This window comes from Ammospiza nelsoni, chromosome 3 (genome assembly GCF_027579445.1).
Source record: "Ammospiza nelsoni isolate bAmmNel1 chromosome 3, bAmmNel1.pri, whole genome shotgun sequence".
Taxonomy (NCBI): Eukaryota; Metazoa; Chordata; class Aves; order Passeriformes; family Passerellidae; genus Ammospiza; species Ammospiza nelsoni.
The window spans coordinates 34,047,889-34,063,575 of record NC_080635.1 but is presented as its reverse complement, the minus strand read 5'-3'; the positions used below and the strand labels follow the sequence as shown (position 1 = coordinate 34,063,575).

General features: G+C 38.0%; 1 protein-coding gene across 11 annotated transcripts in view; it reads left to right on the top strand.

The window, feature by feature from the left end:
* Positions 1-15,687, top strand: part of SMYD3 (SET and MYND domain containing 3) — a 385,946-nt gene that overhangs the window by 282,135 nt on the left and 88,124 nt on the right. Inside the window, exon 1 of one of the 11 annotated variants that reach the window (XM_059468075.1) lies at positions 9,010-9,059. The exons of 8 other annotated variants lie outside the window; for them this stretch is intronic. The gene's annotated coding sequence lies outside the window, so the exon portion shown is untranslated. Of the gene's footprint in view, positions 1-9,009; positions 9,060-12,168; positions 12,291-15,687 lie in introns of those variants that run through there. 2 more of the 11 variants (XM_059468074.1, XM_059468078.1) reach the window with 2 other exon arrangements.

Here is a 15,687-nt window from a genome sequence, read left to right as displayed (position 1 = left end):
TACAAACCTTTTCTGCTATTTATCTTTCTAAGTATAAAGGACGTACCTTTTTATGTCAAATGTGCACTTTTTAATATTGGTTACTTGAGACATTGTATGTGACAAAGGTAAAGCAAATAAAGAAAGGAGCTTTGATCAATGTTAAGCAGAGTTTAACCCAGGCAGACTTTCCAGGCAGAGCTTATTAGAAAGGGCAGATCTCTGGTGAGGAGAGATTGCAGTGGAGTGGGCTGGACAGTGACATGAAGAAGCACACTGAAAGGTTTAAGCTGAAGGATGGAGGTTTGAGACAATAATCAAAGATGGGAAAGAGTTTAAGTTGGGGTTTTTTCTCATTCTGAAAATTTTAAGGTGATAATCCAGACTTTCTTTTTGTGAGACACAGACTGCAACATTGCAATTTCTTTCTTTATGGCCGATGATTTAAGACTAAATTAAAACATTTTTTAGAATTGTACATGCTCTGGATTTAAGAGTGCAAATACCGGAGAATTTATCCATGTTCCTCATAACTTTTCCAGAACTACCTCTGCTAACTTGATTATCCACTCGGGAGATCCTTCTGCATCTTTTCCCCAAAGGCTGAGATTTTTGGCAAAAGAGATTGTGACCAATTGCTTTAAACATTCTGTTCTTTATGTGCTTAGAATTTCTTAGTACTATGATTTTTAATTGTTTCAACCTTCACTTGAAATTCCATCTCTAAACTATCATCTAGGTGGTGTAGGTGTGAATTGCATCTTTTATGGGAAGAAAAAATAACAATGGTTGTGTCCTTGCTTTACTGAGCAGTCAGAAATTACTTGGGAGAGCAATGGAACTGTCAGGTTTGTAAAGTTTAGCTATGATACATTTCAGCTGAGTAAATGTAACTGGGCAAGAGCAGTGAGCACTAGGGAACATAGAGGACAGTGACTCTTTTTAGTTTGTCAACATGCAGAATAGTTACAGATATACTGGACTGTACTTGGTTTGACCAAGGTGGAGCTCACTTTCTTCATAGCAGCCCCAATAGCACTGTGTCTTGGAATTGTGACTAAAATAGTGTAGGAAACACACCCATGTTTTGGGTGTTGCTAAACAGCACTGGAACAGCCCCAAGGCTATCTCTTTCTCATACTCTGCCCTCTCCTACTGACTAGACTGGGGAGTCGGGAGCGCAACTGGGACATCTGACCCAAATCACCAAAGGGATATTCCATGCTGTATAACATCTTTATCAACAAAATAAACCCCTGGAGCGGGGTAGGGGTGAGGATTGGTTATTAAAGTGTCTATCTAAACAAACATTTTCTTGCTTTTTGTCGTCCTCTTCTCTTCCTCATGCTGCTGAGGCACTGGTGGGGAGTGAGTACTGGGTGGGTGAACACACAGCACAGTGGTTACTGCATGGGTTAATGGAGCATCAGGTTCTGTGGGCTCTGGTCCCTCTGACCTGATTCCTCAGCAAGGATATGGCCAATTGGCAGTTCTGTGTCCTTAAACTGTGCCCTTAAACTAGGGAACACTTTCAGGAAACCAGAACACCAGGAAAAGCACCATGGAGTTAAATGTCAGTGCCTAATGTTTTAGGATATATATTTGCACGTGGTATCATGCAGTTCTCATCCTTTATTCTTCTAACAGAGTTGAATGAGACATAGACAGTTTTTTTTTCCCAGAACAGGTGCTTTTGTCAGATAGACTGATTTAATAATCATTCAATAAATAAGTATATTCTTCATTTTAACTGGCTGCAGCACTTAGAATTTCCTGTCAAGGTGATGCCTCAACTGAATGCCTGTCCCTCACATTATATCTCTCACTGAATCCATGCCACCAAAAAATGCAGTTTAGTCTTTGTGTATCTGTTCTTTACAAAAGGAAATGTCTGATCTGAGTAAGAACAGGAATAGCAAGGGCATTTTGTGCCACTGCCACCCAGCTGAGGTGGCTGGTGAAAGGCAGTCCACCAGCTGGAAGGGTTATTCCTAGGATGGGGATGAGGCTGGGAAGTTCTAGCACAGCAGCTGATCACTTAAAACTCAGATGGCAAGTAAATAGTGTAAGACTAAGAAAACTTTGCAGCATCATTCAGAAGATGAGCATAATTTCATCTCCAGTTTGCAAATGTTAAACTTTTCTTTATTGATTGAGTTTTCTTGTCTTTCCTTGGTGACTATCTTGTCATGTCCAGTCAATTAAAAGATGTTTAAAACCTGGAATTAATACTGTAATATAGACAGATAAGTGTGAACTTCATCAGTCATGGACATTTCTAAAACTAGTGTTTTCCTGTGATGCTGAACAGGTAGCACCCTCTGACACTCAGCTTGAAACTTTAGTGGAGAGCAAAGGCAGGATGTGTGGTTATGCTCTTTTCAGTAGCTGATACTGTGGTGAGTAGGGAGTGATGGCAGAGGTGGGCCTGTTGCATGACAAATACAGAGATTTGCATTCCAGCTGGTCCTCAGGGATCAGAAGGGTTGGCTGTGACTAGTCCTGATTTTTGATTATGAAAAATTAGGCACTGTTGGTGCCTATGTAGCTGCATATCATTCATATCAAAGCATAGACAGTTATCTTGGAAACACTTGTGATCATCCTACTACTGATTTTTGGGAAAATGCTTTTGAATGCCTTACTGGACTAGCCGAAAACGGTCTACAATAAGGATGGCAATAATGAGTATGCAGACAATAGAATACTTTTTTTTTTGCTTAGTTCTGCAGGAAATTTTAATACTGTCCTAGAGTACTTGTGAAGATGATTTTAACCCAGAATTCTTTGTTCCCAGTTTTGGTGTATATATTAATTTTCTATCAGCAGTATCAGCTTTTTAGTACCAGAGCAAATATTGCACCAATTATAATCTCTTTTTTTTTTTTTTTCCACAAAAGTGGTTGCTACTTAAATATAATAATTATAAATAAAAGTTGGAGTAAAATTCCTTAGGAATGGAAGAGAAAATAGGGCAGATGTTATTATGCCAAAGGACCGTCAAAATAATATTGTGAAAATATATTCTAGTTCTCAGGTTTGTGTAGTAAAACACTGGGTCAAAACACTTTGAAGTCAGTGAGGGTTTTTCCACTGAGTGTCATGAGGTCTGTGTCAGATGCTTGTGGCTTATAACTTGTGCTAACATGCTGGACATGGGGAATCTGTTTCTCCACTCTTGTAATGCTGAAATTGGGGAATTGGTGTTGTTTTTCTGCATCACAGTTTGCCAGACAGCCAAGAGGTTCTACCTCATCCTGTGCTGATGAGCAAAGTGACATTTTTTGGTGACTCCTTTCAGCCTGTGTATAATGTTTGCCCTTCTAATACCAGCACATGATGGGTTGGAGTGTTGCAGGACAGATGCTAAAGACAGAATGACGTTAGTCATGTCAGTACTGGGCATCTTTCTATGATAGCAGATGTTGCTGTCTTCTTCCTAACTTCTTCTGGTGGCCTTAAAGACCAAGGACAAAATGGTCTTTAAAGAGAGAATTTTCATCTCAATAAGTGGGATGTTTGAGACACATGAATAAGCAATTCCTTGAAAGAATATTCATCGCTTCTTACCCACTCATTACCACCTGCAGTAAAAAGAAAAATTTAGATGTGTTTGCTCAGCAATGACAAAGTTTCATGATTACATTTCTGTGATGTTATTAAGGGCAAGGTAATTCCTCAATTCAGTTGGTTTTGAGCAAGTAAAATTACAACAAGTATTCAGGGCCTCTTTCAAGAAAACTTTTCTTCCCATGAACCAAGAGTTTCTTTAACCACTTAGTATTTGTTATACTTTCTCTTTTCCTCTTGGATGAAAGTATAATTAAATTAAAACAATCATTCACTGAGAAGTACTTCATTTATAGTAAGCTTAACTGTAGTAATTTTATCTGTCACACAAGATGCTGCTGCCTTGTGAAGCTACATCTAAAAAAACTTGCTTTTTTCTTTCCTGGAAAAATTGGAAATCACAGTTGGTAAAGCGACATTACAGGTCATGTTTTTTACAAACAAAAAAAGCAAAAAAGCAGAAGCTGGAATTATCCAAAATAGTTGAATCAAGACCTCTGGATATCTTTTTCCTGTAGAAGCACATGCTTATACAACAGTTTTTGAGAAATTGGCATCTGTCTGTCAACCATATGAGACAGATGATATGAGTCTAATCAAAGTCAGTGAATTCTGGTTAACAGTTCAGATATGTTTGAAACAGTAGTGTTTAGCTTGTTTGGGTTTATGTCACATGAACAGATTTTACATTCCAAGGGGTTTGGCTGTAGCTTGACTCTGGGCTTATTCACTTAAAAAACAGGGTGTGACATTAGGGCAAGTTGTAGGAAACAAGAACAAAGGGCCTGAGCTTTTTGTTGTTGTTGCATCATATTCTTATGAAATGGTATTGTAAGCCTCACAGGACAGGGAGAAAACAAAGAAAACTGGGATACAGAACTGTAGAGTTGGATAAAAAAAATTCTATTTAATACAGAGCTCTGGATCACACAGAGGATAAGTGATTTGACCAAACCCACAGAGGAAGTATGTTGCAAGTCAAAGGCTGGAAAATTTGTGCTTATGTTCTCAGTTATTTTTCTACAGGAATTGATGAGCATCGCAGGCAAATAATACCCTTTTTTTCTCATTCACTGTCTTTATCACTGTCTTCCTATACTTGCTACATTTTGGTTTACCTTTTTATGTGGCACTGGAAATAAAAAATCCAGGAAGGCAGTAGCTGCTATATTTTTACTGATGTGCCACAGTTTCTGAAAATCCTATTAGTGTGTTATGTATTCTACATTGGGCACCACTAGAATAATGATTTTTGACTGAGTGTATAGCCAGGGGACTGTCCTAATTTGCATTGTTACAATTTTAACTAATACAATGATATCCCTGCAGGTCATTTGCAACCTGCCTAATCTATTTGCTGAAGCAATGTCATGTAAATTAGAATTGTGAGAAGATAGTTGTAAATTATTAAGTTGGCATGTCTAGAAGTTACAGTCCTTGAGCTGAGATGCAGCAACAGATTGTTGCAAGCCCGACTTTCATGACAAGTAAACTCTAATTTAATGCTAATTTAAGTCACTGTGCAGTGCCTGACTGTCTGACTGTACCTTACAATTTTAAATACTTAGATTTTTTTTTCACTAGGAAGTCTGAAATTGCTCACAAGCTATCTAAAGCTTATTTATCTGACAGAGTCAATACAAGGATAAGTTGGATGTTTCAGAAAATGAATTTTGTTCAGGGATGTGTGTGCAGCACTGCAGGCTGCTGCTGGTTTTAGATTCTGTTTCAGTGCAGGTGCATGGCAGCCCACCAGGCAAAATGGTTGCTCTGGTATGAGAAATGAACACTCTGTCCTTGGGTACAGTGTGGCCTCTGTGTCCTCTCTACTGCCTTTGAGTTTGGGGTTTACTGAAGTAAATAGTGTTAGATGTTGACATCTTCATATTCAGTAACTAACGTGGACTTTTCTTGGAAGTCTATTAAGTGTTGCCATTCCCTACTAAACACCTCTATCTAGATATAATTTTGGCACATTTTTGAACGAAGGACAAGGCATGAAACAGAATGATCACTTGGGATTCCTTTATTCAGTCTAGTCTTACATAGTACTGGCACAAGCACAGTGTTTTTGTGGCTGTCAGTGAAGTTCTTCATAGCCACAATTATCTTCAGAAGAAGGAGATTTTCAGAATGACACAATAAACAGATATGTGCTGTTGGGGGAGCTTTTGGGACAAGACAGGCTTCCAGAGTACAGAGTGCAGACTGATAGTCAGAAAGTTGCTCAGATCCTGCTACGAGTGCTGCCAAAGCAGGCTTCAAGCTAGACAGCTTAAAAACCTAGAGAGGGATTGTATCAGGCATATATTTAGAAAATAATTATGCACATTCTTTTGAATATATAGAATGATGGTGAAAATTGTATCATTCATCAGGCATGTTGGTTTAAAAAACCAAGAAATGCTGTTAGAGCCTGAGAACAGAGACTTGGTATCTTTGTGAGAGATTCACAGATGCTTGATTTCATTCATCCACCCACACAGTCTGAGATAAGCATAAGAAAATTGTTCTACTTCAAGAAGGGAAGTTAACTGACTTGAAAAGCTGTCTTGGAGGTCAAGGACTTCTGTGATAAAACTTCTACATTTTTATTTGATCAATTTGCTGATTTTTCCACATAAGAGTTGGTTGGTTTTATATTTTCATGTTCTCAGAGCAGACAATCCACATTTTGTCAAATATACTGCTGTACAGTAAAAAAGAGTGCTATCAATGAAACTGCTGTCAGTACAATTAATGTACTTATTGCCATTTTCTTTCTTGTGATAATGTTTAATTCATTCTAACCATAACAGACATACGTGTTAAAAAGAAATGAGAGTGAATCTCAGACAAAAAGAATTCAGTAAATTAGTTTGGCCTAGGGAGAATATTTAACATTACAAAGAAAGCAACCAACTTCCTCCCTAATTATATTACATTTTTGTCACTGTCTGATGGATCATTCATCACTATAAATTATATCAGTACCATGTAAAATCTGCTTGAATCATGCTGATATGCACAGATGAGGAACTGGTCCAGTATTAAAAGCACCTATTGCGTCTCAGAAGTTGGATGGTCCTAATTGTTATGAGAATGGTCACATTAGCACAGGCATCTTCTAGTTGTTTCTTGATTTGAGAAATCAAATAGCTCAATAGTAGGATGTGCAGACTGTTTAGCATTGCTGTTAGAAAAATTTATTGTAATTTTAGAATAATGTCTGTATTTTTGTTGTTGGGTGTGTTTTAGAGTGCTGTGGCTGGCTGAGCTCCAAGTGCCTGACTCATGCCAATTTAGAATGAGACTTCATTAAAAAAAAGTCTTACAAATAGGAAATGCCAGGAAAATAATTGAGAAAACTCCCCAAATCTCATAAAGGTTATTGCTTAAGTTAAATGTGCTTGAATTGTACAAGATTGGCATTTCAATAAAACACTCAAGATTTTGCAAGACGACATTTACTGACAGACCATCAGTTAAATCTAGTTTACAAATTATCCTTATTCTTCCTGTGAGGGATCTTCTCCTCTCACTTGGCTGAGCCCCAGCTGCTTTTGATTATAACCTCCAGAAGAGATATTGTCTGGGTAAAACATAGCTCAGGTACCTTGTCCTATCTAACACCACTACACTTTGGTTAAAATCTTACTTGCTTGAGAACAAACTGTCTGGTCTGCTAACCTAAATGTTTTTGCACTCCTGTATTCATGCCATCTACAGAGTTGCTTTCAACTGTCTTGCAGGAAAACTGAAGAAAAGTTCTTGAAAGCAGCATGAATCATTTAATAGTTTGCATTTTTCTGTTACTTGGTGTTGTTATTGAGGTTTATGGACTTACTCTAGAAGGGAAAACTGGTATTTCCAGAAAGACTATGATTTGAGTGACCAGATTTGCTTTTTTTTCCTGAAGAAGCCTTGTGCTTTAGGCATTATTCACAGAAGGCTATATGCAGCATGTATACCTGTAGAAGCATCTATGAAGGCTCCAGAGAACCAGAAATTTGTTTAAATTCTTTTTGAGATATGATGTAAACTTGGATGTATGATCTTAAATCATAATTTTTCACACAGTTTTTAAAAAGTTCCATGTGGATTTGAATTAAGACTCTCTAGTTGGGGCCTTCTTTGAAAACAGAAGGAAACAAGTTGCCACTCATGCCAACCTGTTCCTCCCAAAGTGGAAAATAGCACAGATTTCATTGTGTACTTTCAATGACTCCAAGAAAAATAGTTCATAGTATTTGTCCACTGAAAATGAATAGCAGTGAATGTTTTTCTAGATACATAATTTCCCACATGTATTATTTTCCTACTCACATTTATATGTGCCATTTATATGTGTTTTGCTTCTCTCAGGAAAAAAAACCCACTTTTTTTCTTTCCTAAAATTCATTATAGATAACTTGTATTGGAGCCAGAAACTGCACATGCTTTCAATATACAGACAAGAGTATAATTTTGGAAAATACACTATTGATGACAAATTGTTTTTCTTGTGTATAGTAAACGTTTGGCTACTGAGGGCTATTTCCTCATGAAAGAAGAGGAAGGGGCAAGACAACCTTTTAAATCTTTTCACATTTTCATCTTTCATTGAAAGAAAATAATTTAAATTCTTCCAGAATCTGGTTTTCTTGTCACACCTGTTTTAAAGGCATCTGTTTACTTACTAGCTTTCCACTAAAGCTGCTTTCTGTAGTTTTTGAAGGGTGGGGAGGAGGAACAGAAAGTATTTGCTGTCAGGCAAATAATTATGTTTCTGTTGTGGTTATGTGTTAAGTACTGTAATCTTTTCAAAGCAGTATTTTGCCATGACCTTGTTCACTGAGGAAAGCAACCGGTGTAAATTGGCCCTGTGCACAGTCAGCGTGGGGGCTCAGGGCAGGGACAGGGCAGAGCCCACTGGTGGCTGCTGGGCAGTGACAAGAAGCTCTGTCACCTTTGTGCTCTGACAGCCTCAGGGCTTCCTGGTGACCAAGGGCCCTTCTGGGGAGCCTCCCTGGGGCACAAGTGACTTTCTCAGCTCACTAGGGGACAGGAGCCAACTCAGACCTTCTTAGACCCCAAGTCAGAAATATTTGGGAAGTGTGAATGCTAACAGGGCACACAGGCAAGCACACCAGCTGTGCTGGGTTTAGTGTTGAATTTGGAGCCTGACATCTTTAGTGCTGGGTGTATTTTCTGGATGCCCTGCTAGCCAGGAGCAGTCACACACATTTGAGGCCATAGACATTGCAGCCCTCACTTGCTCCCCTGCCTGCTGGGGCCCAGGGAAGCTGTTCCTTCCCCACAACAGCCACTCCCTCACTGTCTGTGCTGTGGGTGTTGAGAGGCAGCATCACCCCACCAAGGCAGGCTGCAGTACATGGATGGTGAAGGCCATGCAGCAAGGGGGCCAGGTGGGCTGTGCAGCCTCTCTGTGCTCTGGCATATCACAGATTCACAGAGTAGGGACCTCTGGAGGTCATCCACTCCAGCCAAGGCAGTGTCACCTAGAGGAGGTCGTACCGGAACACATCTGGGTGAGTTTTGAATGTCTCCAGAGTGGGAGATTCCAGGCCCTCCCTGAACATCTTGTTCCAGTGATGTGCCACCCTCAGTGTAAAGAAGTCCTTCCTCATGTTGAGGTGAAACTTCTTGTCTTTTAGTTAACATTGCTCTTCATCCTCTCACTGGGCACCACTGAAGACAGAGGCTGGCACCATCCACCTGGCGCCCTCCTTTGAGATATTTATATGCATTAATGAGATCCCCTCTCAGATATTTCTTCGCTAGACTAAACAGGCCCAGCTCCTTCAGCTGGTCCAGGCTCCTCATCATCTTTGTGGCCTCCTCTGGACCCTCTGCAGTAGCTCATTGTCTTGTGCTGTTTGGCTGCTCTTGTCCAGGTAATTCAGGGGTCTCCCTTCCTGGCTTGTGGTTGAGGTTTTAAAAGCACTCTGCAGCTTTATGGGTTTTGGCTGCTGAGGAGATTTTTTTTCCCTTCCTCTTTGTGTTGCCCCCTTTTGTGTTTTCTGTTTGATGAATTTGCTGTGTAATGGTCATGCAGTAATCTGAATCAGTGGAGAAAGGCAAGTGCAGGCTGAAAATGTACCAGAGCAGTGCATTGGAGCTGCTGTCCAATTTCACAGCATCATGCAGCCAGGACAGAAGACATGAAATAATACATGGCCCTTAACTGGCATAACACGAACAGCGCTGTGCCTGCAGCTGTACTACAGCACTGCACCATCAACATGTGCCACAGGGAAGTGTAAAACCAGGAATCCTATTTCAGTTCTAGATTTTATGCTTCTGTTATTTTCCAAATGACATTAAGGGTTTTTTTCTTTCTAACTGTAAACCTTTTGGATACACTCAACGACTTCAAGAAAATTCCTTTGTATGCCAAACTGCTGCTGAGGTGCTTTGTGTCCTTGGTGTTACATTCAACATCTTTATTATTCAGTTCTGCGTTTCCATTCTTCACAGAGGTGTTGTAATGCTTAACTAATTAATGTCTACATGTTGCTTGATGTCCTTAAGCAAATAGAAATATAAAGCTATACATATATAGACAAAAAATAGTATTTCAGGCCTTCTGAAATGTGGTTTCAACCTGTAGTCACAAAACTGAATTGCCAAAGTGAGAAGCAGGAATGAAGCTTTATGAGAAGCTGTAGTGAGGAAAGGATATCCAAAAGCATTACGTTTTTCATTTCTCCCTACTGATGAAATGCCCTGTTATTTTACTTCCCAAATTTGAGGCAAGAAAAATGACAAAAATGGTTATTCCTATAATGAGATGATACCAGGAGAAAAAAAGAAAAATTTATTCTCAAAATAAAAAGTCTCATCATGGTGGTCTGGGTGACAATTTCTATGTGGGGTAAAAAATAAAGAAGCAATATTTTCTGAGATTCATTATTCCATTAATTGCTAATGTATTAGGGCAGAACATCTTCCATCTTGTCTTTGGGATTGTGATTTACATTTAGCATCTACTTTGCAATGGAATGTAATAAACTACAATAAGCTAAAAGCCTTAATTTTTAAGTCAGCATACATGTCTGCAGACTTAGGAACTGTCACAATTTAATATTTGAGTGTGAATTTTTACTATGTAGTTCATGGTTGGCTCATGGAGGTCAAAAATAGCAACAGCAAGAATGAAAGGTTTGAGCTGATTTTAAATTAATTTTGACAGATTTTCAATCTGCTATCAGGGATTCCAAAAGTAAAGAAAAAAGCTGCACTTGGAGGGTAAATGATTCCTTGAAAATTATTTGCTTGTTGAAATGAAGGGAATGAACAGGCTCAGATGTTTATTGATTTAAATATGTAGCATTTTTATTTGTGAATTATTTTGAAATCAAAAATATCTAAGCTCAGTTATTGTGCCGTTAGTTACTATGGGTACTTGGTTTGCAAAATGTGTGGCTTTACGGCTAACTTCTGCCAAAGACCATATTGTTAAATAACATCTCTTTTTTTAGACAAACACATGAAGTGGCATGAGAGTATGCTCATAGTCATGCACACAGATCTCCAGAGAGAAGTGTGAATAAGTAAATATCAGCGAGATTTATTTTGCAATTGCCATTTTATATGTCTTGGGATAGAATTATTTTTTGTTTTGATTAAAACATCCCTGCTTCTATCTTCCCACATACTGGTAGTGATGCAGCTCTCCTAGAGCCTGCTCAGCTTTCTTGACCTTTGCTGTTGTTATCCAGTCTAAGGGAAGTATTGTGGAACAGATAAATTTTTACTTATCAAGACCAAGTGTTCTTCACTTGATTTCCCACTCTAACATGTTTATATTATATAAAATTATAATAATAATTATTATTATAATAAGCATGTCAAAAAGTCACCCTGCACAATTGTATCTGTCTTCATCCCATCTCATGCAGCAGATACTGGGAATGGTGCTGGGTTCTCTGCCTTGAGAATCCTCCCAATGGCCAGATTCTGCATGAAAATCATATGTGTATTCAATAAAAAATAAATTTGAAGTTCACATTTTCTTCCTGACAGTAGTCCCACTGAAGGGACTAAGACCCAGTAAGCCATATAACACAACTAGCTTTGACTGGAATAGCAATATTCAAGTGAATGGGTGAGCCTTTCACAGGGCTTGGGTTGCAGGGTGACTCACTGAGGCAGGTGAGAAATGGCAGCAGTAACCTACCTGTGAGCCCCCCTTTAGAGGTTTTTGGGAAAGCTCAGCTGAAAACAAAACTTCTCTGTAAGTGCTTGCATGAGCAGGTCCTCTTTCTAAAACAAGAGCAAAGCATGGAGCATTTATTTCTCCATCATCAAATGAATGAATAGTTTGTACAAAGTTAGGTGACAACTGAACCTTTTTACTTGTAAATCAGCAGAAGAGAATAATTATGTGGTCAAGGTGTCAGTACTGGTTTGTTCAGTTGTTCCTGCAATAAGACAATTGGCAGTGCAATATCCATGAGACAGGTGCTGAGGTGCCGGTGGATGAACTCCAGTATTTCTCCAGCCCCCTTTCCAAGGCAAGGTGTATGGTTTACATAGCCCCAGCTGTCCCACTGATATTAACTCCTTAGTTAATGAGACAGATTTTGTGAATTAGTGAGTGTGGCTTGGAGCCAGAGACCTTGAGATGCACAGGCAGGTGAAGCTTCAGCTGCAAAGGGTTGAGTTCAGCCCTGCATTTTTGTGCAGAGGCAAAAGCTGCTGCTGGCCACTGATTGTCACACTGACACCTTCGAGATCAGACCAGCAGGCTCTTACAGGTAAGGACTGTGTCTGAGATTGATTGCTGCTTAGAAATACTGAGGGAGCTAAGCTCTGCAATAGTTTTAATAGCAAAACTCTACCTATATTCTTTTGCAATCTGCATATTGTAACACATTTGAACTGCTGGTGGAGTCATTAGCCTTGACTGGTATTTTGCCAGATTCTCTCTTTCACACTCTACCCAAAAACTAATAAGTTAATTAATAAGTGCTAATTACAAAACAAGTTATCTGTTTGATCTTGGTTTTGAATACATCATCTCACGTAGTTTGGGGTTCTGTTTTATTTCTCTTTATAAATTCAGTCATTTTATAGTGTTTTTTGCATTTTCTTTTCCTGCTTGTTATCTTCTTTGTTAAAAGTCATGGACATGTAACTTGAGGTTTAGAGATGTAGTTTGAAGAAACAGATTTAAAAATCTAAATTTCATCCTAAGGGAAAATTTTCACATATTTGGTTTCAATATCTTACACAATCTGAACAACAGACTTAGATAATCCATCAAGTAGTAATAGCTGTAATAGCTCAAAAGATACTTCCATGTGGTGCTATCACAGCGAGAATAAAATGTCAAAGAGGTAACAACATTGAAGCTGAAGTGCTTCATTCATGTCAGAGCTTTGCCAAAGGAAAGGGGCACCTGTTTCCACTTCACCAAGGAGGGCATATTACTGACTCTCCATTGTAAACCAGCTGGACTCAGTCTGGAAACACGGGCTATAAAGGCTAGATCATGATTCAAACTTTCAAAATGTTTTGCAATTTTTTTAGGGTTAAAAGCAAAAAAAAAAAAAAAACCACAAAAGACAAAACCAAACCAAAACCAGGGAAATATTTGGTATATGAAAGCTTGATATTTTAGATTCTTGTTAAAAGACCTAAAGGTTACAATTTTACAATTTCACACAGCTGATTTATATTTTAGATGAATGGCCAAATGTAACAAAGCATGTAAAATAATTTAAAAGTCCATTTTAACTGTAACTTAAGAATTGATGGAATGAATTGCTCTTTTCTGTCATAACATGTAAACAAGAGAATTATTTCCACATTGGTGGAAAAAGGAATGACTGTACTTTGTTTGTTCTCATATGGCTCTCATAAGAAAAGCTAACAATGAAAACTTACCTAATATGATTTTGTAATTTTTTGTTTTAAAATCCTATTGTCTCATGAAAGATTCCTTAGAGTGAAATCTCTTGGGTTTTGGAATTACTTTGTAGTTTTACCTTGTTCTAGTCATGAAAGTATAACAATTTAAAGGTAAAATTTTCATATGCAGCCAAATCAGACGAGAGACAAGTTATAAATGTAAGGAGAATGTATTCTTAAATAATCATAACCAAATGATTATGATACTCAGTTTTCAAGGTCTTAATTCATCACAGAAGAATGTATTTTGACATGTAGGTTTTTGGCATGATGTTTGTGTAAAAAGCAGTATGAACATAAGGAGAGGAGTCAGCATCATAAACGGCAGAAGAAATGCAACAGTAGATTTGAATAACCTTCTGCCTTGTGGTTCATATTTCTGACCCAATTTTGCACTTTCTTTAGTTTGTGATGATTACAAGAGAGCTTTGTGGTGTAAATTTGGAGTTTTCATTCGGATGTGGGGCAAGGAATTTCCTAGGATGCACAAGTTTTGTTGTGACCAAAAATGATTATGTTCTTTGCTGTCACCCTGCTTTTTGTCAGGTGTAATAGCAATGCCAGAGGGTCCTCATTATTCGCTGAAATCACTGTTTTCTTGTTTTGGGTGCATGTAAAGATCAGATGTGCACAAAAGGGAGAAAAAAGCTCAAAGTAAAGAGGATGAAAACTGTACATAAGGATTTTCCAAGAGTGAATCTGAATATCAGAAAAAAATAGCATGAAACACTAGCATAGTGTTGTGATTCAAAGGGGGTTTTGGTGAATATTTTGTTAGTTTTGTAAATCCATCAGAGCCCCCTCAGCCATCTTTCTCCCTTGGAATGTATAACACAAGGCCATTGTAATTTTCTCAGTGAATAGAGTGCATGTTGGGAGTTTGAAATGCAGAGGTCACATTCTTAAAGTTTCTGATATCCTGAATCTAAGTTATGAAGACTATTGACTTAAAATTGTAACATAAGGAAAATTGAATGAAAGCATCAGCTTTCCAGGCTACACACTGGTAATTACTTGCCTGGTCTTGCATGTATAAGTGAGATGATGCAACTCTTCCTGTAAAGAAACTTTGATACTTGTACATACCCAAAAGTGTCACTTTCCCATGGAAAAATGTATTGTTATGGCAGTAAATGGCACTTTGTAAATGGCAATATATCATTTTGATACATGTATTTGAGTCCTGGGAAAACACAACCAATTTTGATAAATGTAAACTTTCTGTGCCTTTCAAGGTATCTCAAGCTAGGGGGAAAAAAATTAAAATGTTATTTTTTAAAAATGTTTGCTCAACTTCCCAGTTCAGGCTATCTAATGATATCACAGACACTGTCTTGGTTTTAAAAAAATGGATTTTTGTTTTATTATTTAATGTTAACATGGCACATTTGTAGTCAAGAGCTTATGTTAGGAATTAAGCAAATCAAAGTTTGCAGACTGTCAGTGATTTGTTTTGTCTGAATTTTACAGACTTTTGGCCACTTGGAATTAGATCACCCTATTTCAGTGCTCAGAGAAATTTTATTTCAAGTTCAATTTATGAACTTTCTTCCTACCTGATTGCTGTTTTGTTGAACTCGTCTCGTGCCCCTGAAGTCACTGCCAATTTACATTAAAATAAGTGTAAATTTTGTGCTCTTACTCTTGTTGCAATCTTAAAAGAACCCCAAAACAACCATGTGAAGTTTAGACAAAGATATATGAACAGGGAGTAGATTATTTTGTTTCAAGCTTATTTGTATAAAAATATATCCTTTATCAATTAATAGTTGCTAAAAGCATGTTTCTGAGAAGTTGAAAGATTCTTTTCCTGACGGTAAGATTTAGTTCATCTTGTAGGGGTGGAGAAAGCCCTGTTCATCACAGAAATGCTCTTAGGAGCTTTCTTTGCTGCTGAGTTTGTGCAAGGGCAAAGGTGAAGGAGCAGGGAGAAAATTCTTTTGCTAACACAAGTATTTCCTGTAGACAGCAATTACATACAGGTCTGTGAACTTTAGTTAGCTACCCACAAGCATTTGAACTGTGGCTCAATGTAGTGTTTGTATAACCTTCTTTTATTTCCAACATATCTGGTAGAGACTTTTTAAAATTAAATACTTTTTTTTTCCCCATTACAAGTGAAAGATCAAATAATGCAATTATTTGACCATTTTCTCACCAATTTACAGTCTGTATACCCTGAGAGAGTTCATTAAGTAGAAAGAATACATAGAAGTTCAGCTTTTTTGTGACTTTTTCTGC